We start from the raw sequence: 23,533 nt of genomic DNA on the forward strand, positions 1-23,533 counted from the left end.
GTAGGACTAGTAGCATGCCAAAGTTTGTGCTATTGCCATAGAGAATGCATTGTGTTGCGGAGGATGAGAGGAATGCTCTCATCCTCCGCAACACCCATTCTCATACATCGCTATACACCGCGAGGATATCGGCTATAGCCCATATCGTACGGCATACTATACTGTAGCACGCCGTTTTTCATCATTTTTGAGGATTTGAAAAAAATGAAAAAATGAAAAAAACGATGGGTTATAGCCCATTGTTTTTTTGAATTTTTGAAAAAAAAGAATTATCCTCGTTTTTCATCATTTTGGACTATGGGCTATAGCCCATATCGTACGGCATACTATAGCACGCCGTTTTTCATCATTTTTGAGGATTTGAAAAAATTGAAAAAATGAAAAAAACGATGGGTTATAGCCCATCGTTTTTTGAATTTTTGAATTTTTTTTAATCCTCGTTTTTCATCATTTTGGACAATGGGCTATAGCCCATATCGTACGGCATACTATAGCACGCCGTTTTTCATCATTTTTGAGGATTTGAAAAAAATGAAAAAATGAAAAAAACTATGGGTTATAGCCCATCATTTTTCTTTTTTATCCTCGTTTTTCATGATTTTGGACAATGGGCTATAGCCCATATCGTACGGCATACTATAGCACGCCGTTTTTCATCATTTTTGAGGATTTGAAAAAAATGAAAAAATGAAAAAAACGATGGGTTATAGCCCATCGTTTTTTGAATTTTTGATTTTTTTTTTATCCTCGTTTTTCATCATTTTGGACAATGGGCTATAGCCCATATCGTACGGCATACTATAGCACGCCGTTTTTCATCATTTTTGAGGATTTGAAAAAAATGAAAAAAACGATGGGTTATAGCCCATCGTTTTTTGAATTTTTGATATTTTTTTTTATCCTCGTTTTTCATCATTTTGGACCATGGGCTATAGCCCATATCGTACGGCATACTATAGCACGACGTTTTTCATCATTTTTGAGGATTTGAAAAAAATGAAAAAATGAAAAAAAACGATGGGTTATAGCCCATCGTTTTTTTAATTTTTTAATGTTTTTTTTAATCCTCGTTTTTCATCATTTTGGACCATATCGTACGGCATACTATAGCACGCCGTTTTTCATCATTTTTGCCATTGAGCCCCATTGTAAATTTGAAAGCACTATATTTCTAAAACTATGAAACATTTCAAAGATTCCTTTTCAGGCAAACATGTCCACCGTAAGATGAACCTAAGTAGGCTAGAATGGGGTTGCTAGGTGTAAGTATGTAGGACTAGTAGCATGCCAAAGTTTGTGCTATTGCCATAGAGAATGCATTGGGCGTTTAAGTTAAATAACTCATAAACTACAAAACATAAAAATTAAAAAAAGTTCCAGCATGTGTCTCCACAGTAAGCTGAATAATAAAAAGTGTGAATCGAGTTTCTAGGTGAAAGTGACTTTTGACGTGCCTATAGAGCTGCCATTGAGCCCAATGTTAAATGTCTCAAATTTGAAAGCACGATATTTCTAAAACTATGAAACATTTCAAAGATTTCTTTTCAGGCAAACATGTCCACCGTAAGATGAACCTAAGTAGGCTAGAATGGGGTTGCGAGGTGTAAGTATGTAGGACTAGTAGCATGCCAAAGTTTGCGCTATTGCCATAGAGAATGCATTGGGCGTTTAAGTTAAATAACTCATAAACTACTAAACATAAAAATTAAAAAAAGTTCCAGCATGTGTCTCCACAGTAAGCTGAATAATAAAAAGTGTGAATCGAGTTTCTAGGTGAAAGTGACTTTTGACGTGCCTATAGAGCTGCCATTGAGCCCAATGTTAAATGTCTCAAATTTGAAAGCACGATATTTCTAAAACTATGAAACATTTCAAAGATTTCTTTTCAGGCAAACATGTCCACCGTAAGATGAACCTAAGTAGGCTAGAATGGGGTTGCGAGGTGTAAGTATGTAGGACTAGTAGCATGCCAAAGTTTGCGCTATTGCCATAGAGAATGCATTGGGCGTTTAAGTTAAATAACTCATAAACTACTAAACATAAAAATACAAAAAAGTTCCAGCATGTGTCTCCACAGTAAGCTGAATAATAAAAAGTGTGAATCGAGTTTCTAGGTGAAAGTGACTTTTGACGTGCCTATAGAGCTGTCATTGAGCCCCATGTTAAATGTCTCAAATTTGAAAGAACTATATTTCTAAAACTATGAAACATTTCAAAGATTCCTTTTCAGGCAAACATGTCCACCGTAAGATGAACCTAAGTAGGCTAGACTGGGGTTGCTAGGTGTAAGTATGTAGGACTAGTAGCATGCCAAAGTTTGTGCTATTGCCATAGAGAATGCATTGGGCGTTTAAGTTAAATAACTCATAAACTACAAAACATAAAAATAAAAAAAAGTTCCAGCATGTGTCTCCACAGTAAGCTGAATAATAAAAAGTGTGAATCAAGTTTCTAGGTGAAAGTGACTTTTGACGTGCCTATAGAGCTGCCATTGAGCCCAATGTTAAATGTCTCAAATTTGAAAGCACTATATTTCTAAAACTATGAAACATTTCAAAGATTCCTTTTCAGGCAAACATGTCCACCGTAAGATGAACCTAAGTAGGCTAGAATGGGGTTGCTAGGTGTAAGTATGTAGGACTAGTAGCATGCCAAAGTTTGTGCTATTGCCATAGAGAATGCATTGTGTTGCGGAGGATGAGGGGAGGCGTACTATCATCCGACAGAGCATTGCTCCGAAGGAGCAATGCTCCGAGGTGCGCTGCGGGTCGGGAGAGGGTTGCGGTTAGGTTTAGGTGTCTGCCCCGGGGGAGGTTAGGGTTAGGGTGAGGGAGGAGGTAGGTTGTCGTTCGGACCAATGCTCCGTCGGATGAAAGGCATGCACTCGAGGATGAGAGGAATGCTCTCATCCTCCGCAACACCCATTTTCATACACCGCTATACACCGCGAGGATATCGGCTATAGCCCATATCGTACGGCATACTATACTGTAGCACGCCGTTTTTCATCATTTTTGAGTATTTGAAAAAAATGAAAAAATGAAAAAAACGATGGGTTATAGCCCATTGTTTTTTTTTATTTTTGAAAAAAAAAGAATTATCCTCGTTTTTCATCATTTTGGACCATGGGCTATAGCCCATATCCTACGGCATACTATAGCACGCCGTTTTTCATCATTTTTGAGGATTTGAAAAAAATGAAAAAATGAAAAAAACGATGGGCCCATCGTTTTTTGAATTTTTGATTTTTTTTTAAATCCTCGTTTTTCATCATTTTGGACCATGGGCTATAGCCCATATCGTACGGCATACTATAGCACGCCGTTTTTCATCATTTTTGAGGATTTGAAAAAAATGAAAAAATGAAAAAAACGATGGGTTATATATAGCCCATCGTTTTTTGAAATTTTGATTTTTTTTTTATCCTCGTTTTTCATCATTTTGGACCATGGACTATAGCCCATATCGTACGGCATACTATAGCACGCCGTTTTTCATCATTTTTGAGGATTTGAAAAAAATGAAAAAATGATCTCTATTACCTGCTGCATTGCTGACATATTCAAGAAAGACACATGTGCATCAAACAGCTGTGTTAGATGGAAGATGCCAAATAATAACAAGGCTCGTTGGTCTAGGGGTATGATTCTCGCTTTGGGTGCGAGAGGTCCCGTGTTCAAATCCCGGACGAGCCCTACTGTTGACACTGCACTTCACCATCCCTCGCCTTAGTTCATGTGTTGGAAAGAAATATGTTGTAGCCTGGAAGAAGACAAAATAGAAACTCAGCAACGACTAGCAGACATTGTCAATATTATGCACCATAAAGCTGCAGTTTTCTATGAATTTTAAATGGAAGCCATCAACATGACACTACAAAGTGACACCCAACGTTTGTACCTGTTGCACAAACAATAAAGCTCCGTAGTCGGCAGGACTCGAACCTGCGCGGGGAGACCCCAATGGATTTCTAGTCCATCGCCTTAACCGCTCGGCCACGACTACCGCTGTTACCTGCAAGCACACCTGTTCAGCAATTTTGGGTGAACACAAAGAGGAACTTGAACCCACAACCCAAGCCAAATTGCAATCTTCTGAAAGTTGATTGATGGGTTAAATTGACCCTCCTATCTCCATTACCTGCATCATCTCTGACATCTTCAAGAAAGCCACAAGTGCATCAGACAGCTTTGTGAGAGTAAATATTACAATGAAAACAGGGCTCGTTGGTCTAGGGGTATGATTCTCGCTTAGGGTGCGAGAGGTCCCGGGTTCAAATCCCGGACGAGCCCCTCCAGGTCCCCATCCTTCCAAAGCGTATAAATAACTCATAAACTACAAAACATAAAAATAAAAAAAAGTTCCAGCATGTGTCTCCACAGTAAGCTGAATAATAAAAAGTGTGAATCGAGTTTCTAGGTGAAAGTGACTTTTGACGTGCCTATAGAGCTGCCATTGAGCCCAATGTTAAATGTCTCAAATTTGAAAGCACTATATTTCTAAAACTATGAAACATTTCAAAGATTCCTTTTCAGGCAAACATGTCCACCGTAAGATGAATCTAAGTAGGCTAGAATGGGGTTGCTAGGTGTAAGTATGTAGGACTAGTAGCATGCCAAAGTTTGTGCTATTGCCATAGAGAATGCATTGTGTTGCGGAGGATGAGAGGAATGCTCTCATCCTCCGCAACACCCATTCTCATACACCGCTATACACCGCGAGGATATCGGCTATAGCCCATATCGTATGGCATACTATACTGTAGCACGCCGTTTTTCATCATTTTTGAGGATTTGAAAAAAATGAAAAAATGAAAAAAACGATGGGTTATAGCCCATCGTTTTTTGATTTTTATTTTTTATCCTCGTTTTTCATCATTTTGGACAATGGGCTATAGCCCATATCGTACGGCATACTATAGCACGCCGTTTTTCATCATTTTTGAGGATTTGAAAAAAATGAAAAAATGAAAAAAACGATGGGTTATAGCCCATTGTTTTTTTTAATTTTTGAAAAAAAAAAGAATTATCCTCGTTTTTCATCATTTTGGACCATGGGCTATAGCCCATATCGTACGGCATACTATAGCACGCCGTTTTTCATCATTTTTGAGGATTTGAAAAAAATGAAAAAATGAAAAAAACGATGGGTTATAGCCCATTGTTTTTTGATTTTTTTTTTTTAAATCCTCGTTTTTCCATCGTAAGTTCCAGCATGTGTCTCCACAGTAAGCTGAATAATAAAAAGTGTGAATCGAGTTTCTAGGTGAAAGTGACTTTTGACGTGCCTATAGAGCTGCCATTGAGCCCAATGTTAAATGTCTCAAATTTGAAAGCACGATATTTCTAAAACTATGAAACATTTCAAAGATTTCTTTTCAGGCAAACATGTCCACCGTAAGATGAACCTAAGTAGGCTAGAATGGGGTTGCGAGGTGTAAGTATGTAGGACTAGTAGCATGCCAAAGTTTGCGCTATTGCCATAGAGAATGCATTGGGCGTTTAAGTTAAATAACTCATAAACTACTAAACATAAAAATAAAAATAAGTTCCAGCATGTGTCTCCACAGTAAGCTGAATAATTAAAAGTGTGAATCGAGTTTCTAGGTGAAAGTGACTTTTGACGTGCCTATAGAGCTGCCATTGAGCCCCATGTTAAATGTCTCAAATTTGAAAGCACTATATTTCTAAAACTATGAAACATTTCAAAGATTCCTTTTCAGGCAAACATGTCCACCGTAAGATGAACCTAAGTAGGCTAGACTGGGGTTGCTAGGTGTAAGTATGTAGGACTAGTAGCATGCCAAAGTTTGTGCTATTGCCATAGAGAATGCATTGGGCGTTTAAGTTAAATAACTCATAAACTACAAAACATTAAAATAAAAAAAAGTTCCAGCATGTGTCTCCACAGTAAGCTGAATAATTAAAAGTGTGAATCGAGTTTCTAGGTGAAAGTGACTTTTGACGTGCCTATAGAGCTGCCATTGAGCCCAATGTTAAATGTCTCAAATTTGAAAGCACTATATTTCTAAAACTATGAAACATTTCAAAGATTCCTTTTCAGGCAAACATGTCCACCGTAAGATGAACCTAAGTAGGCTAGAATGGGGTTGCTAGGTGTAAGTATGTAGAACTAGTAGCATGCCAAAGTTTGTGCTATTGCCATAGAGAATGCATTGTGTTGCGGAGGATGAGAGGAATGCTCTCATCCTCCGCAACACCCATTCTCATACATCGCTATACACCGCGAGGATATCGGCTATAGCCCATATCGTACGGCATACTATACTGTAGCACGCCGTTTTTCATCATTTTTGAGGATTTGAAAAAAATGAAAAAATGAAAAAAACGATGGGTTATAGCCCATTGTTTTTTTGAATTTTTGAAAAAAAAGAATTATCCTCGTTTTTCATCATTTTGGACTATGGGCTATAGCCCATATCGTACGGCATACTATAGCACGCCGTTTTTCATCATTTTTGAGGATTTGAAAAAATTGAAAAAATGAAAAAAACGATGGGTTATAGCCCATCGTTTTTAGAATTTTTGAATTTTTTTTAATCCTCGTTTTTCATCATTTTGGACAATGGGCTATAGCCCATATCGTACGGCATACTATAGCACGCCGTTTTTCATCATTTTTGAGGATTTGAAAAAAATGAAAAAATGAAAAAAACTATGGGTTATAGCCCATCATTTTTCTTTTTTATCCTCGTTTTTCATGATTTTGGACAATGGGCTATAGCCCATATCGTACGGCATACTATAGCACGCCGTTTTTCATCATTTTTGAGGATTTGAAAAAAATGAAAAAAACGATGGGTTATAGCCCATCGTTTTTTGAATTTTTGATATTTTTTTTTATCCTCGTTTTTCATCATTTTGGACCATGGGCTATAGCCCATATCGTACGGCATACTATAGCACGACGTTTTTCATCATTTTTGAGGATTTGAAAAAAATGAAAAAATGAAAAAAAACGATGGGTTATAGCCCATCGTTTTTTTAATTTTTTAATGTTTTTTTTAATCCTCGTTTTTCATCATTTTGGACCATATCGTACGGCATACTATAGCACGCCGTTTTTCATCATTTTTGCCATTGAGCCCCATTGTAAATTTGAAAGCACTATATTTCTAAAACTATGAAACATTTCAAAGATTCCTTTTCAGGCAAACATGTCCACCGTAAGATGAACCTAAGTAGGCTAGAATGGGGTTGCTAGGTGTAAGTATGTAGGACTAGTAGCATGCCAAAGTTTGTGCTATTGCCATAGAGAATGCATTGGGCGTTTAAGTTAAATAACTCATAAACTACAAAACATAAAAATTAAAAAAAGTTCCAGCATGTGTCTCCACAGTAAGCTGAATAATAAAAAGTGTGAATCGAGTTTCTAGGTGAAAGTGACTTTTGACGTGCCTATAGAGCTGCCATTGAGCCCAATGTTAAATGTCTCAAATTTGAAAGCACTATATTTCTAAAACTATGAAACATTTCAAAGATTCCTTTTCAGGCAAACATGTCCACCGTAAGATGAACCTAAGTAGGCTAGACTGGGGTTGCTAGGTGTAAGTATGTAGGACTAGTAGCATGCCAAAGTTTGTGCTATTGCCATAGAGAATGCATTGGGCGTTTAAGTTAAATAACTCATAAACTACAAAACATAAAAATAAAAAAAAGTTCCAGCATGTGTCTCCACAGTAAGCTGAATAATAAAAAGTGTGAATCAAGTTTCTAGGTGAAAGTGACTTTTGACGTGCCTATAGAGCTGCCATTGAGCCCAATGTTAAATGTCTCAAATTTGAAAGCACTATATTTCTAAAACTATGAAACATTTCAAAGATTCCTTTTCAGGCAAACATGTCCACCGTAAGATGAACCTAAGTAGGCTAGAATGGGGTTGCTAGGTGTAAGTATGTAGGACTAGTAGCATGCCAAAGTTTGTGCTATTGCCATAGAGAATGCATTGTGTTGCGGAGGATGAGGGGAGGCGTACTATCATCCGACAGAGCATTGCTCCGAAGGAGCAATGCTCCGAGGTGCGCTGCGGGTCGGGAGAGGGTTGCGGTTAGGTTTAGGTGTCTGCCCCGGGGGAGGTTAGGGTTTGGGTGAGGGAGGAGGTAGGTTGTCGTTCGGACCAATGCTCCGTCGGATGAAAGGCATGCACTCGAGGATGAGAGGAATGCTCTCATCCTCCGCAACACCCATTTTCATACACCGCTATACACCGCGAGGATATCGGCTATAGCCCATATCGTACGGCATACTATACTGTAGCACGCCGTTTTTCATCATTTTTGAGTATTTGAAAAAAATGAAAAAATGAAAAAAACGATGGGTTATAGCCCATTGTTTTTTTTTATTTTTGAAAAAAAAAGAATTATCCTCGTTTTTCATCATTTTGGACCATGGGCTATAGCCCATATCCTACGGCATACTATAGCACGCCGTTTTTCATCATTTTTGAGGATTTGAAAAAAATGAAAAAATGAAAAAAACGATGGGCCCATCGTTTTTTGAATTTTTGATTTTTTTTTAAATCCTCGTTTTTCATCATTTTGGACCATGGGCTATAGCCCATATCGTACGGCATACTATAGCACGCCGTTTTTCATCATTTTTGAGGATTTGAAAAAAATGAAAAAATGAAAAAAACGATGGGTTATATATAGCCCATCGTTTTTTGAAATTTTGATTTTTTTTTTATCCTCGTTTTTCATCATTTTGGACCATGGACTATAGCCCATATCGTACGGCATACTATAGCACGCCGTTTTTCATCATTTTTGAGGATTTGAAAAAAATGAAAAAATGATCTCTATTACCTGCTGCATTGCTGACATATTCAAGAAAGACACATGTGCATCAAACAGCTGTGTTAGATGGAAGATGCCAAATAATAACAAGGCTCGTTGGTCTAGGGGTATGATTCTCGCTTTGGGTGCGAGAGGTCCCGTGTTCAAATCCCGGACGAGCCCTACTGTTGACACTGCACTTCACCATCCCTCGCCTTAGTTCATGTGTTGGAAAGAAATATGTTGTAGCCTGGAAGAAGACAAAATAGAAACTCAGCAACGACTAGCAGACATTGTCAATATTATGCACCATAAAGCTGCAGTTTTCTATGAATTTTAAATGGAAGCCATCAACATGACACTACAAAGTGACACCCAACGTTTGTACCTGTTGCACAAACAATAAAGCTCCGTAGTCGGCAGGACTCGAACCTGCGCGGGGAGACCCCAATGGATTTCTAGTCCATCGCCTTAACCGCTCGGCCACGACTACCGCTGTTACCTGCAAGCACACCTGTTCAGCAATTTTGGGTGAACACAAAGAGGAACTTGAACCCACAACCCAAGCCAAATTGCAATCTTCTGAAAGTTGATTGATGGGTTAAATTGACCCTCCTATCTCCATTACCTGCATCATCTCTGACATCTTCAAGAAAGCCACAAGTGCATCAGACAGCTTTGTGAGAGTAAATATTACAATGAAAACAGGGCTCGTTGGTCTAGGGGTATGATTCTCGCTTAGGGTGCGAGAGGTCCCGGGTTCAAATCCCGGACGAGCCCCTCCAGGTCCCCATCCTTCCAAAGCGTATAAATAACTCATAAACTACAAAACATAAAAATAAAAAAAAGTTCCAGCATGTGTCTCCACAGTAAGCTGAATAATAAAAAGTGTGAATCGAGTTTCTAGGTGAAAGTGACTTTTGACGTGCCTATAGAGCTGCCATTGAGCCCAATGTTAAATGTCTCAAATTTGAAAGCACTATATTTCTAAAACTATGAAACATTTCAAAGATTCCTTTTCAGGCAAACATGTCCACCGTAAGATGAACCTAAGTAGGCTAGAATGGGGTTGCTAGGTGTAAGTATGTAGGACTAGTAGCATGCCAAAGTTTGTGCTATTGCCATAGAGAATGCATTGTGTTGCGGAGGATGAGAGGAATGCTCTCATCCTCCGCAACACCCATTCTCATACACCGCTATACACCGCGAGGATATCGGCTATAGCCCATATCGTATGGCATACTATACTGTAGCACGCCGTTTTTCATCATTTTTGAGGATTTGAAAAAAATGAAAAAATGAAAAAAACGATGGGTTATAGCCCATCGTTTTTTGATTTTTATTTTTTATCCTCGTTTTTCATCATTTTGGACAATGGGCTATAGCCCATATCGTACGGCATACTATAGCACGCCGTTTTTCATCATTTTTGAGGATTTGAAAAAAATGAAAAAATGAAAAAAACGATGGGTTATAGCCCATTGTTTTTTTTAATTTTTGAAAAAAAAAAGAATTATCCTCGTTTTTCATCATTTTGGACCATGGGCTATAGCCCATATCGTACGGCATACTATAGCACGCCGTTTTTCATCATTTTTGAGGATTTGAAAAAAATGAAAAAATGAAAAAAACGATGGGTTATAGCCCATTGTTTTTTGATTTTTTTTTTTTAAATCCTCGTTTTTCCATCGTAAGTTCCAGCATGTGTCTCCACAGTAAGCTGAATAATAAAAAGTGTGAATCGAGTTTCTAGGTGAAAGTGACTTTTGACGTGCCTATAGAGCTGCCATTGAGCCCAATGTTAAATGTCTCAAATTTGAAAGCACGATATTTCTAAAACTATGAAACATTTCAAAGATTTCTTTTCAGGCAAACATGTCCACCGTAAGATGAACCTAAGTAGGCTAGAATGGGGTTGCGAGGTGTAAGTATGTAGGACTAGTAGCATGCCAAAGTTTGCGCTATTGCCATAGAGAATGCATTGGGCGTTTAAGTTAAATAACTCATAAACTACTAAACATAAAAATAAAAATAAGTTCCAGCATGTGTCTCCACAGTAAGCTGAATAATTAAAAGTGTGAATCGAGTTTCTAGGTGAAAGTGACTTTTGACGTGCCTATAGAGCTGCCATTGAGCCCCATGTTAAATGTCTCAAATTTGAAAGCACTATATTTCTAAAACTATGAAACATTTCAAAGATTCCTTTTCAGGCAAACATGTCCACCGTAAGATGAACCTAAGTAGGCTAGACTGGGGTTGCTAGGTGTAAGTATGTAGGACTAGTAGCATGCCAAAGTTTGTGCTATTGCCATAGAGAATGCATTGGGCGTTTAAGTTAAATAACTCATAAACTACAAAACATTAAAATAAAAAAAAGTTCCAGCATGTGTCTCCACAGTAAGCTGAATAATTAAAAGTGTGAATCGAGTTTCTAGGTGAAAGTGACTTTTGACGTGCCTATAGAGCTGCCATTGAGCCCAATGTTAAATGTCTCAAATTTGAAAGCACTATATTTCTAAAACTATGAAACATTTCAAAGATTCCTTTTCAGGCAAACATGTCCACCGTAAGATGAACCTAAGTAGGCTAGAATGGGGTTGCTAGGTGTAAGTATGTAGAACTAGTAGCATGCCAAAGTTTGTGCTATTGCCATAGAGAATGCATTGTGTTGCGGAGGATGAGAGGAATGCTCTCATCCTCCGCAACACCCATTCTCATACATCGCTATACACCGCGAGGATATCGGCTATAGCCCATATCGTACGGCATACTATACTGTAGCACGCCGTTTTTCATCATTTTTGAGGATTTGAAAAAAATGAAAAAATGAAAAAAACGATGGGTTATAGCCCATTGTTTTTTTGAATTTTTGAAAAAAAAGAATTATCCTCGTTTTTCATCATTTTGGACTATGGGCTATAGCCCATATCGTACGGCATACTATAGCACGCCGTTTTTCATCATTTTTGAGGATTTGAAAAAATTGAAAAAATGAAAAAAACGATGGGTTATAGCCCATCGTTTTTTGAATTTTTGATTTTTTTTTAATCCTCGTTTTTCATCATTTTGGACAATGGGCTATAGCCCATATCGTACGGCATACTATAGCACGCCGTTTTTCATCATTTTTGAGGATTTGAAAAAAATGAAAAAATGAAAAAAACTATGGGTTATAGCCCATCATTTTTCTTTTTTATCCTCGTTTTTCATGATTTTGGACAATGGGCTATAGCCCATATCGTACGGCATACTATAGCACGCCGTTTTTCATCATTTTTGAGGATTTGAAAAAAATGAAAAAATGAAAAAAACGATGGGTTATAGCCCATCGTTTTTTGAATTTTTGATTTTTTTTTTATCCTCGTTTTTCATCATTTTGGACAATGGGCTATAGCCCATATCGTACGGCATACTATAGCACGCCGTTTTTCATCATTTTTGAGGATTTGAAAAAAATGAAAAAAACGATGGGTTATAGCCCATCGTTTTTTGAATTTTTGATATTTTTTTTTATCCTCGTTTTTCATCATTTTGGACCATGGGCTATAGCCCATATCGTACGGCATACTATAGCACGACGTTTTTCATCATTTTTGAGGATTTGAAAAAAATGAAAAAATGAAAAAAAACGATGGGTTATAGCCCATCGTTTTTTTAATTTTTTAATGTTTTTTTTAATCCTCGTTTTTCATCATTTTGGACCATATCGTACGGCATACTATAGCACGCCGTTTTTCATCATTTTTGCCATTGAGCCCCATTGTAAATTTGAAAGCACTATATTTCTAAAACTATGAAACATTTCAAAGATTCCTTTTCAGGCAAACATGTCCACCGTAAGATGAACCTAAGTAGGCTAGAATGGGGTTGCTAGGTGTAAGTATGTAGGACTAGTAGCATGCCAAAGTTTGTGCTATTGCCATAGAGAATGCATTGGGCGTTTAAGTTAAATAACTCATAAACTACAAAACATAAAAATTAAAAAAAGTTCCAGCATGTGTCTCCACAGTAAGCTGAATAATAAAAAGTGTGAATCGAGTTTCTAGGTGAAAGTGACTTTTGACGTGCCTATAGAGCTGCCATTGAGCCCAATGTTAAATGTCTCAAATTTGAAAGCACGATATTTCTAAAACTATGAAACATTTCAAAGATTTCTTTTCAGGCAAACATGTCCACCGTAAGATGAACCTAAGTAGGCTAGAATGGGGTTGCGAGGTGTAAGTATGTAGGACTAGTAGCATGCCAAAGTTTGCGCTATTGCCATAGAGAATGCATTGGGCGTTTAAGTTAAATAACTCATAAACTACTAAACATAAAAATACAAAAAAGTTCCAGCATGTGTCTCCACAGTAAGCTGAATAATAAAAAGTGTGAATCGAGTTTCTAGGTGAAAGTGACTTTTGACGTGCCTATAGAGCTGCCATTGAGCCCCATGTTAAATGTCTCAAATTTGAAAGCACTATATTTCTAAAACTATGAAACATTTCAAAGATTCCTTTTCAGGCAAACATGTCCACCGTAAGATGAACCTAAGTAGGCTAGACTGGGGTTGCTAGGTGTAAGTATGTAGGACTAGTAGCATGCCAAAGTTTGTGCTATTGCCATAGAGAATGCATTGGGCGTTTAAGTTAAATAACTCATAAACTACAAAACATAAAAATAAAAAGAAGTTCCAGCATGTGTCTCCACAGTAAGCTGAATAATAAAAAGTGTGAATCAAGTTTCTAGGTGAAAGTGACTTTTGACGTGCCTATAGAGCTGCCATTGAGCCCAATGTTAAATGTCTCAAATTTGAAAGCACTATATTTCTAAAACTATGAAACATTTCAAAGATTCCTTTTCAGGCAAACATGTCCACCGTAAGATGAACCTAAGTAGGCTAGAATGGGGTTGCTAGGTGTAAGTATGTAGGACTAGTAGCATGCCAAAGTTTGTGCTATTGCCATAGAGAATGCATTGTGTTGCGGAGGATGAGGGGAGGCGTACTATCATCCGACAGAGCATTGCTCCGAAGGAGCAATGCTCCGAGGTGCGCTGCGGGTCGGGAGAGGGTTGCGGTTAGGTTTAGGTGTCTGCCCCGGGGGAGGTTAGGGTTAGGGTGAGGGAGGAGGTAGGTTGTCGTTCGGACCAATGCTCCGTCGGATGAAAGGCATGCACTCGAGGATGAGAGGAATGCTCTCATCCTCCGCAACACCCATTTTCATACACCGCTATACACCGCGAGGATATCGGCTATAGCCCATATCGTACGGCATACTATACTGTAGCACGCCGTTTTTCATCATTTTTGAGTATTTGAAAAAAATGAAAAAATGAAAAAAACGATGGGTTATAGCCCATTGTTTTTTTTAATTTTTGAAAAAAAAAGAATTATCCTCGTTTTTCATCATTTTGGACCATGGGCTATAGCCCATATCCTACGGCATACTATAGCACGCCGTTTTTCATCATTTTTGAGGATTTGAAAAAAATGAAAAAATGAAAAAAACGATGGGCCCATCGTTTTTTGAATTTTTGATTTTTTTTAAAATCCTCGTTTTTCATCATTTTGGACCATGGGCTATAGCCCATATCGTACGGCATACTATAGCACGCCGTTTTTCATCATTTTTGAGGATTTGAAAAAAATGAAAAAATGAAAAAAACGATGGGTTATATATAGCCCATCGTTTTTTGAAATTTTGATTTTTTTTTTATCCTCGTTTTTCATCATTTTGGACCATGGACTATAGCCCATATCGTACGGCATACTATAGCACGCCGTTTTTCATCATTTTTGAGGATTTGAAAAAAATGAAAAAATGATCTCTATTACCTGCTGCATTGCTGACATATTCAAGAAAGACACATGTGCATCAAACAGCTGTGTTAGATGGAAGATGCCAAATAATAACAAGGCTCGTTGGTCTAGGGGTATGATTCTCGCTTTGGGTGCGAGAGGTCCCGTGTTCAAATCCCGGACGAGCCCTACTGTTGACACTGCACTTCACCATCCCTCGCCTTAGTTCATGTGTTGGAAAGAAATATGTTGTAGCCTGGAAGAAGACAAAATAGAAACTCAGCAACGACTAGCAGACATTGTCAATATTATGCACCATAAAGCTGCAGTTTTCTATGAATTTTAAATGGAAGCCATCAACATGACACTACAAAGTGACACCCAACGTTTGTACCTGTTGCACAAACAATAAAGCTCCGTAGTCGGCAGGACTCGAACCTGCGCGGGGAGACCCCAATGGATTTCTAGTCCATCGCCTTAACCGCTCGGCCACGACTACCGCTGTTACCTGCAAGCACACCTGTTCAGCAATTTTGGGTGAACACAAAGAGGAACTTGAACCCACAACCCAAGCCAAATTGCAATCTTCTGAAAGTTGATTGATGGGTTAAATTGACCCTCCTATCTCCATTACCTGCATCATCTCTGACATCTTCAAGAAAGCCACAAGTGCATCAGACAGCTTTGTGAGAGTAAATATTACAATGAAAACAGGGCTCGTTGGTCTAGGGGTATGATTCTCGCTTAGGGTGCGAGAGGTCCCGGGTTCAAATCCCGGACGAGCCCCTCCAGGTCCCCATCCTTCCAAAGCGTATAAATAACTCATAAACTACAAAACATAAAAATAAAAAAAAGTTCCAGCATGTGTCTCCACAGTAAGCTGAATAATAAAAAGTGTGAATCGAGTTTCTAGGTGAAAGTGACTTTTGACGTGCCTATAGAGCTGCCATTGAGCCCAATGTTAAATGTCTCAAATTTGAAAGCACTATATTTCTAAAACTATGAAACATTTCAAAGATTCCTTTTCAGGCAAACATGTCCACCGTAAGATGAACCTAAGTAGGCTAGAATGGGGTTGCTAGGTGTAAGTATGTAGGACTAGTAGCATGCCAAAGTTTGTGCTATTGCCATAGAGAATGCATTGTGTTGCGGAGGATGAGAGGAATGCTCTCATCCTCCGCAACACCCATTCTCATACACCGCTATACACCGCGAGGATATCGGCTATAGCCCATATCGTATGGCATACTATACTGTAGCACGCCGTTTTTCATCATTTTTGAGGATTTGAAAAAAATGAAAAAATGAAAAAAACGATGGGTTATAGCCCATCGTTTTTTGATTTTTATTTTTTATCCTCGTTTTTCATCATTTTGGACAATGGGCTATAGCCCATATCGTACGGCATACTATAGCACGCCGTTTTTCATCATTTTTGAGGATTTGAAAATAATGAAAAAATGAAAAAAACAATGGGTTATAGCCCATCGTTTTTTGAATTTTTTTTTAATCCTCGTTTTTCATCATTTTGGACCATGGGCTATAGCCCATATCGTACGGCATACTATAGCACGCCGTTTTTCATCATTTTTGAGGATTTGAAAAAAATGAAAAAATGAAAAAAAACGATGGGTTATAGCCCATCGTTTTTTGAATTTTTGAATTTCTTTTTAATCCTCGTTTTTCATCATTTTGGACAATGGGCTATAGCCCATATCGTACAGCATACTATAGCACGCCGTTTTTCTACATTTTTGAGGATTTGGAAAAAATGAAAAAAACGATGGGTTATAGCCCATGGTTTTTTGATTTTATTTTTGATTTTTTTATCCTCGTTTTTCATCATCTTGGACCATGGGCTATAGCCCATATCGTACGGCATACTATAGCACGCCGTTTTTCATCATTCTTGAGGATTTGAAAAAAATGAAAAAACGATGGGTTATAGCCCATCGTTTTTTGAATTTTTTTTTATCCTCGTTTTTCATCATTTTGGACCATGGGCTATAGCCCATATTGTACGGCATACTATAGCACGCCGTTTTTCATCATTTTTGAGGATTTGGAAAAAATGAAAAAATGAAAAAAAAACGATGGGTTATAGCCCATCGTTTTTTGAATTTTTGATTTTCTTTTCAATCCTCGTTTTTCATCATTTTGGACAATGGGCTATAGCCCATATCGTACGGCATAGGAGGACTAGTAGCATGCCAAAGTTTGTGCTATTGCCATAGAGAATGCATTGTGTTGCGGAGGATGAGAGGAATGCTCTCATCCTCCGCAACACCCATTCTCATACACCGCGAGGATATCGGCTATAGCCCATATCGTACGGCATACTATACTGTAGCACGCCGTTTTTCATCATTTTTGAGGATTTGAAAAAAATGAAAAAATGAAAAAAACGATGGGTTATAGCCCATTGTTTTTTTTAATTTTTGAAAAAAAAAAGAATTATCCTCGTTTTTCATCATTTTGGACCATGGGCTATAGCCCATATCGTACGGCATACTATAGCACGCCGTTTTTCATCATTTTTGAGGATTTGAAAAAAATGAAAAAATGAAAAAAACGATGGGTTATAGCCCATTGTTTTTTGATTTTTTTTTTTTTTTTTTTAAATCCTCGTTTTTCCATCGTAAGTTCCAGCATGTGTCTCCACAGTAAGCTGAATAATAAAAAGTGTGAATCGAGTTTCTAGGTGAAAGTGACTTTTGACGTGCCTATAGAGCTGCCATTGAGCCCAATGTTAAATGTCTCAAATTTGAAAGCACGATATTTCTAAAACTATGAAACATTTCAAAGATTTCTTTTCAGGCAAACATGTCCACCGTAAGATGAACCTAAGTAGGCTAGAATGGGGTTGCGAGGTGTAAGTATGTAGGACTAGTAGCATGCCAAAGTTTGCGCTATTGCCATAGAGAATGCATTGGGCGTTTAAGTTAAATAACTCATAAACTACTAAACATAAAAATAAAAATAAGTTCCAGCATGTGTCTCCACAGTAAGCTGAATAATTAAAAGTGTGAATCGAGTTTCTAGGTGAAAGTGACTTTTGACGTGCCTATAGAGCTGCCATTGAGCCCCATGTTAAATGTCTCAAATTTGAAAGCACTATATTTCTAAAACTATGAAACATTTCAAAGATTCCTTTTCAGGCAAACATGTCCACCGTAAGATGAACCTAAGTAGGCTAGACTGGGGTTGCTAGGTGTAAGTATGTAGGACTAGTAGCATGCCAAAGTTTGTGCTATTGCCATAGAGAATGCATTGGGCGTTTAAGTTAAATAACTCATAAACTACAAAACATTAAAATAAAAAAAAGTTCCAGCATGTGTCTCCACAGTAAGCTGAATAATTAAAAGTGTGAATCGAGTTTCTAGGTGAAAGTGACTTTTGACGTGCCTATAGAGCTGCCATTGAGCCCAATGTTAAATGTCTCAAATTTGAAAGCACTATATTTCTAAAACTATGAAACATTTCAAAGATTCCTTTTCAGGCAAACATGTCCACCGTAAGATGAACCTAAGTAGGCTAGAATGGGGTTGCTAGGTGTAAGTATGTAGGACTAGTAGCATGCCAAAGTTTGTGCTATTGCCATAGAGAATGCATTGTGTTGCGGAGGATGAGAGGAATGCTCTCATCCTCCGCAACACCCATTCTCATACACCGCTATACACCGCGAGGATATCGGCTATAGCCCATATCGTACGGCATACTATACTGTAGCACGCCGTTTCTCATCATTTTTGAGGATTTGAAAAAAATGAAAAAATGAAAAAGAACGATGGGTTATAGCCCATCGTTTTTTTGATTTTTGATTTTCTTTTTAATCCTCGTTTTTCATCATTTTGGACAATGGGCTATAGCCCATATCGTACAGCATACTATAGCACGCCGTTTTTCATCATTTTTGAGGATTTGGAAAAAATGAAAAAAACGATGGGTTTTTTGATTTTTTTTTTTTTTTTTTTATCCTCGTTTTTCATCATCTTGGACCATGGGCTATAGCCCATATCGTACGGCATACTATAGCACGCCGTTTTTCATCATTCTTGAGGATTTGAAAAAAATGAAAAAACGATGGGTTATAGCCCATAGTTTTTTGAATTTTTGAATTTTTTTTTATCCTCGTTTTTCATCATTTTGGACCATGGGCTATAGCCCATATTGTACGGCATACTATAGCACGCCGTTTTTCATCATTTTTGAGGATTTGGAAAAAATGAAAAAATGAAAAAAAGTGTTTTGAATTTTTGAATTTTTTTTTATCCTCGTTTTTCATCATTTTGGACCATGGGCTATAGCCCATATTGTACGGCATACTATAGCACGCCGTTTTTCATCATTTTTGAGGATTTGGAAAAAATGAAAAAATGAAAAAAAAACGATGGGTTATAGCCCATCGTTTTTTGAATTTTTGATTTTCTTTTCAATCCTCGTTTTTCATCATTTTGGACAATGGGCTATAGCCCATATCGTACGGCATAGGAGGACTAGTAGCATGCCAAAGTTTGTGCTATTGCCATAGAGAATGCATTGTGTTGCGGAGGATGAGAGGAATGCTCTCATCCTCCGCAACACCCATTCTCATACACCGCGAGGATATCGGCTATAGCCCATATCGTACGGCATACTATACTGTAGCACGCCGTTTTTCATCATTTTTGAGGATTTGAAAAAAATGAAAAAATGAAAAAAACGATGGGTTATAGCCCATTGTTTTTTTAATTTTTGAAAAAAAAAGAATTATCCTCGTTTTTCATCATTTTGGACCATGGGCTATAGCCCATATCGTACGGCATACTATAGCACGCCGTTTTTCATCATTTTTGAGGATTTGAAAAAAATGAAAAAATGAAAAAAACGATGGGTTATAGCCCATTGTTTTTTGAATTTTTGATTTTTTTTTAAAATCCTCGTTTTTCATCATTTTGGACCATATCGTACGGCATACTATAGCACGCCGTTTTTCATCATTTTTGCCATTGAGCCCCATTGTAAATTTGAAAGCACTATATTTCTAAAACTATGAAACATTTCAAAGATTCCTTTTCAGGCAAACATGTCCACCGTAAGATGAACCTAAGTAGGCTAGAATGGGGTTGCTAGGTGTAAGTATGTAGGACTAGTAGCATGCCAAAGTTTGTGCTATTGCCATAGAGAATGCATTGGGCGTTTAAGTTAAATAACTCATAAACTACAAAACATAAAAATTAAAAAAAGTTCCAGCATGTGTCTCCACAGTAAGCTGAATAATAAAAAGTGTGAATCGAGTTTCTAGGTGAAAGTGACTTTTGACGTGCCTATAGAGCTGCCATTGAGCCCAATGTTAAATGTCTCAAATTTGAAAGCACGATATTTCTAAAACTATGAAACATTTCAAAGATTTCTTTTCAGGCAAACATGTCCACCGTAAGATGAACCTAAGTAGGCTAGAATGGGGTTGCGAGGTGTAAGTATGTAGGACTAGTAGCATGCCAAAGTTTGCGCTATTGCCATAGAGAATGCATTGGGCGTTTAAGTTAAATAACTCATAAACTACTAAACATAAAAATAAAAAAAAGTTCCAGCATGTGTCTCCACAGTAAGCTGAATAATAAAAAGTGTGAATCGAGTTTCTAGGTGAAAGTGACTTTTGACGTGCCTATAGAGCTGCCATTGAGCCCCATGTTAAATGTCTCAAATTTGAAAGCACTATATTTCTAAAACTATGAAACATTTCAAAGATTCCTTTTCAGGCAAACATGTCCACCGTAAGATGAACCTAAGTAGGCTAGACTGGGGTTGCTAGGTGTAAGTATGTAGGACTAGTAGCATGCCAAAGTTTGTGCTATTGCCATAGAGAATGCATTGGGCGTTTAAGTTAAATAACTCATAAACTACAAAACATTAAAATAAAAAAAAGTTCCAGCATGTGTCTCCACAGTAAGCTGAATAATTAAAAGTGTGAATCGAGTTTCTAGGTGAAAGTGACTTTTGACGTGCCTATAGAGCTGCCATTGAGCCCAATGTTAAATGTCTCAAATTTGAAAGCACTATATTTCTAAAACTATGAAACATTTCAAAGATTCCATTTCAGGCAAACATGTCCACCGTAAGATGAACCTAAGTAGGCTAGAATGGGGTTGCTAGGTGTAAGTATGTAGGACTAGTAGCATGCCAAAGTTTGTGCTATTGCCATAGAGAATGCATTGGGCGTTTAAGTTAAATAACTCATAAACTACAAAACATAAAAATAAAAAAAAGTTCCAGCATGTGTCTCCACAGTAAGCTGAATAATAAAAAGTGTGAATCGAGTTTCTAGGTGAAAGTGACTTTTGACGTGCCTATAGAGCTGCCATTGAGCCCAATGTTAAATGTCTCAAATTTGAAAGCACTATATTTCTAAAACTATGAAACATTTCAAAGATTCCTTTTCAGGCAAACATGTCCACCGTAAGATGAACCTAAGTAGGCTAGAATGGGGTTGCTAGGTGACGGTGTAAGTATGTAGGACTAGTAGCATGCCAAAGTTTGTGCTATTGCCATAGAGAATGCATTGTGTTGCGGAGGATGAGAGGAATGCTCTCATCCTCCGCAACACCCATTCTCATACACCGCTATACACCGCGAGGATATCGGCTATAGCCCATATCGTATGGCATACAATACTGTAGCACGCCGTTTTTCATCATTTTTGAGGATTTGAAAAAAATGAAAAAATGAAAAAAACGATGGGTTATAGCCCATCGTTTTTTGATTTTTATTTTTTATCCTCGTTTTTCATCATTTTGGACAATGGGCTATAGCCCATATCGTACGGCATACTATAGCACGCCGTTTTTCATCATTTTTGAGGATTTAAAAAAAATGAAAAAATGAAAAAAACGATGGGTTATAGCCCATCGTTTTTTGAATTTTTGATTTTTTTTTTAATCCTCGTTTTTCATCATTTTGGACCATGGGCTATAGCCCATATCGTACGGCATACTATAGCACGCCGTTTTTCATCATTTTTGAGGATTTGAAAAAAATGAAAAAATGAAAAAAACGATGGGTTATAGCCCATCGTTTTTTGAAATTTTGATTTTTTTTTTATCCTCGTTTTTCATCATTTTGGACCATGGGCTATAGCCCATATCGTACGGCATACTATAGCACGCCGTTTTTCATCATTTTTGCCATTGAGCCCCATTGTAAATTTGAAAGCACTATATTTCTAAAACTATGAAACATTTCAAAGATTCCTTTTCAGGCAAACATGTCCACCGTAAGATGAACCTAAGTAGGCTAGAATGGGGTTGCTAGGTGTAAGTATGTAGGACTAGTAGCATGCCAAAGTTTGTGCTATTGCCATAGAGAATGCATTGGGCGTTTAAGTTAAATAACTCATAAACTACAAAACATAAAAATTAAAAAAAGTTCCAGCATGTGTCTCCACAGTAAGCTGAATAATAAAAAGTGTGAATCGAGTTTCTAGGTGAAAGTGACTTTTGACGTGCCTATAGAGCTGCCATTGAGCCCAATGTTAAATGTCTCAAATTTGAAAGCACGATATTTCTAAAACTATGAAACATTTCAAAGATTTCTTTTCAGGCAAACATGTCCACCGTAAGATGAACCTAAGTAGGCTAGAATGGGGTTGCGAGGTGTAAGTATGTAGGACTAGTAGCATGCCAAAGTTTGCGCTATTGCCATAGAGAATGCATTGGGCGTTTAAGTTAAATAACTCATAAACTACTAAACATAAAAATAAAAAAAAGTTCCAGCATGTGTCTCCACAGTAAGCTGAATAATAAAAAGTGTGAATCGAGTTTCTAGGTGAAAGTGACTTTTGACGTGCCTATAGAGCTGCCATTGAGCCCCATGTTAAATGTCTCAAATTTGAAAGCACTATATTTCTAAAACTATGAAACATTTCAAAGATTCCTTTTCAGGCAAACATGTCCACCGTAAGATGAACCTAAGTAGGCTAGACTGGGGTTGCTAGGTGTAAGTATGTAGGACTAGTAGCATGCCAAAGTTTGTGCTATTGCCATAGAGAATGCATTGGGCGTTTAAGTTAAATAACTCATAAACTACAAAACATTAAAATAAAAAAAAGTTCCAGCATGTGTCTCCACAGTAAGCTGAATAATTAAAAGTGTGAATCGAGTTTCTAGGTGAAAGTGACTTTTGACGTGCCTATAGAGCTGCCATTGAGCCCAATGTTAAATGTCTCAAATTTGAAAGCACTATATTTCTAAAACTATGAAACATTTCAAAGATTCCATTTCAGGCAAACATGTCCACCGTAAGATGAACCTAAGTAGGCTAGAATGGGGTTGCTAGGTGTAAGTATGTAGGACTAGTAGCATGCCAAAGTTTGTGCTATTGCCATAGAGAATGCATTGGGCGTTTAAGTTAAATAACTCATAAACTACAAAACATAAAAATAAAAAAAAGTTCCAGCATGTGTCTCCACAGTAAGCTGAATAATAAAAAGTGTGAATCGAGTTTCTAGGTGAAAGTGACTTTTGACGTGCCTATAGAGCTGCCATTGAGCCCAATGTTAAATGTCTCAAATTTGAAAGCACTATATTTCTAAAACTATGAAACATTTCAAAGATTCCTTTTCAGGCAAACATGTCCACCGTAAGATGAACCTAAGTAGGCTAGAATGGGGTTGCTAGGTGACGGTGTAAGTATGTAGGACTAGTAGCATGCCAAAGTTTGTGCTATTGCCATAGAGAATGCATTGTGTTGCGGAGGATGAGAGGAATGCTCTCATCCTCCGCAACACCCATTCTCATACACCGCTATACACCGCGAGGATATCGGCTATAGCCCATATCGTATGGCATACAATACTGTAGCACGCCGTTTTTCATCATTTTTGAGGATTTGAAAAAAATGAAAAAATGAAAAAAACGATGGGTTATAGCCCATCGTTTTTTGATTTTTATTTTTTATCCTCGTTTTTCATCATTTTGGACAAT

The sequence above is a fragment of the Protomyctophum parallelum genome, assembly GCF_964188405.1.
Source record: "Protomyctophum parallelum genome assembly, chromosome: 1".
In the NCBI taxonomy this organism is placed as follows: domain Eukaryota; kingdom Metazoa; phylum Chordata; class Actinopteri; order Myctophiformes; family Myctophidae; genus Protomyctophum; species Protomyctophum parallelum.